This window comes from Rhinolophus sinicus, chromosome 12 (assembly GCF_057876585.1).
Source record: "Rhinolophus sinicus isolate RSI-liver-muscle chromosome 12, RSI-T2T, whole genome shotgun sequence".
Lineage (NCBI taxonomy): Eukaryota > Metazoa > Chordata > Mammalia > Chiroptera > Rhinolophidae > Rhinolophus > Rhinolophus sinicus.
The window spans coordinates 30,098,800-30,105,758 of NC_142512.1; positions in this window are offsets into that span (position 1 = coordinate 30,098,800).

Genomic DNA, 6,959 nt, shown 5'->3' on the forward strand with positions numbered 1-6,959 from the left:
TCACCAATTCAATATTTCTGGTGGCCAGCCGCTATCATGAGCTGTCTAGGGGCCCCACCCTGAGCATCAAATCAGAAGGAGTCCAAAAGGGCTCGTTATGAGTAACAAAAGACACTACTATAGTGTCACTCAGGAAATTCTGTGGGTGTTAGGAACTCTGTTCCAGAACCAGGGACAAAGGCCAAATATATGTTTTATTATGTCACAGCCTGCTACGTAGTAAGTGCTAGGTAAGGTATTAATAATCCCTTGTTACAAATGAAGCCACTGAATGTACAGACAGGTTAACTAACTTGCTTATGGGCACATAGCTAGAAGTTCCAAAGTTAGGGACTCAAACTCAGAATTGTGTTCAATGAAAGAGCCAATCTATTGAAGGAGCCACCTATCCAGAGGATATTAGGCAAACCCTCCCTGCTACATTCTTTTTTCTTCTTGAGATAGTCTGAGTTGGCTTCTTTTATTTACAAGCAAAAATGCTCTGACCAGAGTAACTACACCAAGGGGCAGAACAGCCTATGTGAGTGGTACAAGCTATAAGTGGCTGGAAAAAAATATATATTTTTAAGGACTGATGGCAAAATTCCTCTTTGCGAGAGAATTGTTTGAGTCTAAAATATAGGCTTTCAGGTATAAGCTGGAAGTCGAGGGCAGAACAAAAGAAGAGCTGAGTTACTTTGCTTAAAAATCAAGTCAAATTTGGTTTTTCATTTGACCTCCTAAGAGGAAAGTTTAGGTTGCCTCTGACTTTATTTTATTATGAGTTGTATGAACAAATAAGCCTACTTGTAGTCAAAATGTTAATCATATTTCTAATTATTTCTTTAAGGTTAGAGTCTAAGAAATGGAATTATTTGGTCAAAGGAAATGGATATCTTTAAGACATTTTTTTCACCTAGTACCAAACTGCCCTCCAGAAAGATCGAAATAGTTTACACTTCCACCAGCAGGGAATGCGAGTGCTAGTTTCACAGGCTGTTCATATATGTTTAAATCTTAGGCAAAGAGGTGAAAATTGTGTCAGTGTGTATTTTGATGCTACCAGTAAGTTTGGACTTTTTAAAATGTGTTTCTTAGCTGTATCTGTTTGTTGTTTTAAGAATTGCCTCCCCACCAGATGGTGCTTCCCATCTTTCCAGGGAACAACATCCGACCAACTCCTCTTGCCTGCACTCTGCCCACATCGGTTTACTCATCACAGCCCCTCGTGTGTGACCAATTTGTCTGATTTTAAAACTGGAAGTTCCACGTCCTAGAAATCCCCTCATTCCCGGGTAAACTGAAACAGTTGGTCACTCTCTCTCCGGGCCTTAGATCTTTGTCTGGAAAATCTCCTGGTCCTCTCTTGGTCCCTCCCAGCGCTTCCGTCATTCATCCTGCAAATATGTGCTACCCTCTGCTGCTCTGGGCAGGCATCCTGCTAGGAATGCTTTGGAGATTCCTCCGTGAACAGGACCCAAGCATCCCTAACACCGAAGATGGTTCTCGGAAGGATAATATCGTGATGAATTTTCAACTATGACCTTAATGTGAATGGTTGATAGTAGATAAAGAAGTTCTAATATGAGAGCAGGAAGAATGGTGCCCAGGGTACAGCTGAGGGGAGTTAGATGCCAGGAAGGATGAGTCAGAGAGATGAAGGGACAAAAGATAAACCTGATCTACCTTGCAGTTTGGCCAAGGACCAGTCTGTCCATGGTTCATCCCAGGAACAGCTAACAGTGTCCACTTCCCCAGGACCAGAGACAGCTGCTCCACCATCCATTCACTTATGCCCTTGCCAAAGTCCTGAGCCCTCAAAATAGGCATTCAAGAAACTCCTTCTCTGGGTTCCAAGGCCTCTAATGACTATGTGTCTGTTTTACCAGCCCAGATTTACATTTCCCAAGATTTTGAAAGAGTTTCTCTCTCTGGACATCCTGTAGAAATGAGCACCATTAGAGATCATGTAGACAGAACAAGCACTTTGTGTCCCACATTACTGAATGGTAAAAAATAAATTTTCACCGTGCCCAAGAAAGGAGCTCAGAGAGAAGCAGCCAAGGACATAGAGCTGTCCAAAACCTCTCTCCTCTCTGCCGGGCTCAAGTGGGTCTGGCTTTTTAGTTCTAATCAAGAGACTGCTGGAAGGACGGGGAGCTCACTGAAGGCAAGAACACATTTCTGCCTCCCACACCCCCATGCTGCAGCACTGAACACAGAGCCTGTACACCATAGGAGCTAAGGAAGCACTGACTGAGCTGGGTGCACCAGGCTTGGAGGAGAGGGAGCAGGAAGGGCAGGAGAGAGCTGGAGCCCAGAGCTCTTGCCCATGCCTTCAAGCTGCAGGGAAGTTCTAATGAAAAGCCTGCCAGACCTCTAACCAGAGCTAAACCACCAGCGGCTGTGATTGCTCATTGTTTGGTTATAATTAGCAGCGTGTTCTGTGATGGCAAAGCAGCAGCCTTCTGCAGGAGCAGAGCTGGGGGAGGGCTTCCACCCTCGCAGCCACCAGCCTGGGCCCTGGGCTCCAAACCCTGGGCTCCTTCACTTCCTGGCCCTGCCTGCCCTAGTTCACAGGCAAGGCCCTTGGCTGGCTAACCTCCATCACTGATACTGAGCCAAAACCAAACCCCGTTCTTAAGCAAAAGAGTTGCTGCTTACTGGGATTGCATGAGAGCATGCCTTAAAAAACTGGGCACGCCAGGGCGTGAGACCAAGTTTTGTCTGCAACATACAAGCTGTGTGACCTCAGGTAAGTTATTTAACTTTCTGAGCCTTAGTTTCCTCATATATAAAGTGGAGACAGTAATAATAGTTTTCATCTTCCTTATGGGGTGCGGTGAGACGTGAAAGGGATAGCTCATTTAGGGCAGTGGGCAGAGTGCTTGGTGTGCTGTTGTCACTCCGTGCGTTGTGGCTGCTGTGGTGGAGGCGATGGGAAGTGGGCTTCTCGGGGCCCTTTCCTTTCTGCACCGTCAGTCCTCGCCCCACTGGTGCTCAGCACCCTGCTGCCCTTTCTCTGTGGAACCAGCTCTCAGGGGAGGGTCTGCCTTCGCAGTTCTGTCTCAATGTGAACATATGTAACCGTGTGACCTCTCCCAGGAGAGGGGTCTTAAACTTCTTTCACTGTGATCCACAGGAAAAAAAATACATGTTACCTGGTGACCTGAGACACACGTGCACGTAGGTAGATGAGACAGAAACAAGTTTCATGAAACAATACGTATCCAAATCAAGTGTGATATATTCTGATATGTTTTGTTCCCTTCTCTCTTCTATATTTATATCTAATCTGTCTATGTAGGCTTGAAGTTTTGCCAGAGGTCAGGACCCACTAAATTGATTTCATGACCCCACAGCGGGTTGAGGGCCTTCGGTGTGTAAAACAGTGCCCCCAGAGGAAGAAGCCAGTTAACTCTCATCTCTCATCATCAAGTAAAAGGCTCCATGCCCTATTAAAGAGCTTTTTTATCAGGGAGCTAGTGGGAGAGAGAATTTTGAAAAAACTGAAGCCACATAGCCATGTCTGAGGCTTAAAGAAGAAAACGTGTGTGTGTGTTGAATTTCTATCCATCATAAGGGTGGGTTTTTGCCTAAATTTTGAGGGGCTTCAGCATTAAGCTTCAAACAACAAGAGGTCACCTGTGCTTTGCTCCTACACTAATCTGCAAGCTAACTTTTCCTTAGCTGGGATTCCAGCAAATCTTCCAAATGCCACTGTGCCCCGGTGCCAGGACAGGGCAAGATTTATGTAGATTCAGCTGGACAGGAAATGCTCTGAGCTACGATTGTACTTATGGTTTTTTTCCATAACAAAATCAAGGCATGTGGCCTCACAAGTACTTATGAGGACAATAGGATACAATATTTTAAACTGGAACTGTCCTGGAAAGCCCCCAACTTTGGATCTCAAGGTTACCATGAGAAGTGGAGAATTTGATGCCAACAGAGTCAGATGAAGGGAGAACTCCTCTTTCTCGCATACCCAGATCTTGCCTTTTGAGTTGAGGAAAGGAGACCTGGGCTTCCAGAACCTTCCAGAATACCACAAATTTCTCTTAATACCTTTGAGAGTGTTCAGTTATTAAATGCACTAGTGGATTTGTAGGAGGACTGGGTCCTGATTGGTAAGAGAAGTAGAGAGAGTAAAGGGAGACCTCCAAAGTATTTCATAATTGTGCTTACAGTTGCTTTGGAGTCCCAGCTTCTTGTTAACCCTGCCTTGTTCCAACCACCCCCTACTCCCACTCCCTACCATATCCCCACAGCCCCTCAGCCAGCTCTGCTGTTGACAACTTGACTTTAGCCAAAGGTGGCTCTTGCTATTGAAGAACGAAGAGGGCCTGGATTGGGCTGGGCTGAATTTTCACACTTGGCTCTTTTCTTTGTGGATCAGTTCCACGTAAGCGGGTGATATAAGTTTCCTTGTCATTTGAGGGCTTAAATGCTGGGGTTCCTCCCTACGCTGCAACCCAAGTTTCTGAAGTTTGAGTAGCACAATAGGCCCTGTGGAAGCCTAAGGACATCCTCCTCAAATCTCCTCTATCGCACAATGTCTTCCACTTCCAGCCCCCGTTGTATACACTACACAGTAGGACACACAGCCGGTGGGAATGGTCATCTCCGGGACTGAGCTTTCTGCGAGCCCTCAGAAAGGAGGTTGATTCCAGCACATACACAAGGGCTTGCTTTGGGCCTTAAGGGAGGAAACCAAGTGAGACAAAGAAAAACTTCCTCTGAGAACACTCTCTGAGACCTTCTTCCCACAGATTCCAAGGAGAGAAGGTGAAAGGGACACGGGGTCACCTCTGAAGACCTCCTTCAATCCCTCCTGCTATTAAACAAGTCCAGCTCAGTCCGGCCCATGAGGTAAATGTTCAGCAGACCCCAACCTCAATGCCAGAAAGTAAAACTCGAAATCCTTTTAATCATTTTCCTAACTACCTCATTCCAAGCTCTAACTTCACCGTTCCTTGGCCCTGTACCTTCTGAAAACAGTGCCTTTGCTTAAAACCCCTTATAGCTGTTGCTTTCTGCCATCTGCCACCTTTGCCCACTTGTTTCCTATGTCTATGTTTCTGGGAGTCTAATTGTGATTAAATTACAGGGTAATACTAATAGGGGGTTGAGAGCTCAGCTAATGGCTCACTGTTCCAGTAGGCAACAATTGTAGTAATCACCAAGCTAAATGCTCCCGTGCTTTAGCTGGAGGTTGCAGGGGTTTCCTGGCCTATGCTCCCTCTACACTTCTGTCTGAGCAAGTGAATACAGTTCACAAGGCACACTAAAACCCCAGAGGCAAGGGAAGACGAACACGGTATTATTGAAAGAATAAGGGGGAAAGCAAGAAAACTCAGGAATAAGAACTTGAGTCATAGCAAAAGTAGAGCAAAGAGAACGGGGTTCAATCTTTCAAAAAATATCTTGGAAAACAAAAGTAAGTAATCATGTAATGTATTAAAGGGGCTTTGGCTTGGGTGTTCTGGGATGCAATGAGGTTAGGGTAGTACTGATCCTTCACTGTCCAGATTCTGCCTGATGAAGAGCACATAGTATGAAATGAACACGAGGCTCTGCAGAGCAAATCCACACCACAAACATTCCAAACAGACAGGCCAACAGCTCCAAAATTCCATCCAATAAATTGTGCTCACATTGGGATAGAAGAAAAACAACATCACGTGGGCCTTGACTTCAAGGTCCACACAGTTCAAGATGGGAGACTAAATAGAGTCTAACTATAAGTACTTATTCCTGACACTCATGACCCACTTCTCAATTTAGAAGGCACTTCATAGGATCTTGGCCGGGAGGAACATAGGGGTTATTATTACTATCATTCTACAGGTGTGGAAAGCAAGTCTCAAAGAAGTAACTTGCTCATGTACAGGTCACGTACAGCCCAAGTTCCTGAATTCCTTTGATTCTTGCCTCTTCGCACAGGGAGTCTCCACAATGTCTCAGTCTGCTCTTGAAGAAGTCTGCCCCTTCCACTGCCCCACCACCTCACCCTGGAGGTAGATGCTAGAAAGCAGGGGTGGACAGCCACACCCCTCTGGAGTTAAGAGTGCCACACAGGGACGCCCCAAGACCATACAGAGTTTGATCTAAACGCTGCCTCTCTCTCTCTCTCTCTCTCTCTCTCTCTCTCTCTCTCTCTCTCTCTCTCTCTCTCTCTCTCATTGTAACTCCCTTTCTCACTAGAATCCAGATTTGGATCTAAAAAGGTGGGCCTGGGAAATAAATCCAAATGGTAGACGGTATCTTATGCTTGAAAAATACAAGTAAATGCATTGTTAATGCTCAGGATTCAAATAGAAGCATTTTGGTTCAAGAGGTATTCCTAAATCAAATGAAATCAGATGCTAAACTAGAAGTTTCAGCTGAATCCCAATAAACACCAAATTCCAAAATGAAGTGCTAGACTAGGATTTACAAAGTAAGTGGCAAAGAATAGTTAAGGTACATAAGAGTTGAGGGTAAGATTTTACATGAGAATTCTTTGGAGAAAGCTGTGTTAGGAGTTCCACTACATTCCTATCTCAGAGGTGTCAAGCTTAAGAAACCAAAATGGCAAGAGGCACAGCAGAGTGTTACACTTGGGAAATAACTATACCCAGAGTTGTTGGGGCAAAGGTGAGAGCCATGAGTGAGAGAGAGGGTTGGCCTGGGATAGCCAAGGATCCTATCCAAGAGGGCAGCCCGGAGGGGCAAAGAGATCGCAACCGAGAGAAGCTAGAGGTATGGAGGAAGGAGTAAGCGATGAGCCAGAGGAAGGCGCATCATCCACACTGAGAAAACTGCAGGTGAGAGGGCCCCAGTAGTGGAGGTATTGTGGACTGAATGTTTGTGTCCCCCCCCAAAATTCCTATGTTGAAATCCTAACCCCCAATGTGATGGTATTAGGAGGTGGGGCTTCTGGGAGGTGAGTAGGTCAGGAGGGAGGATGGGTTTGGTGTCCTTATAAGAAGAGGCCA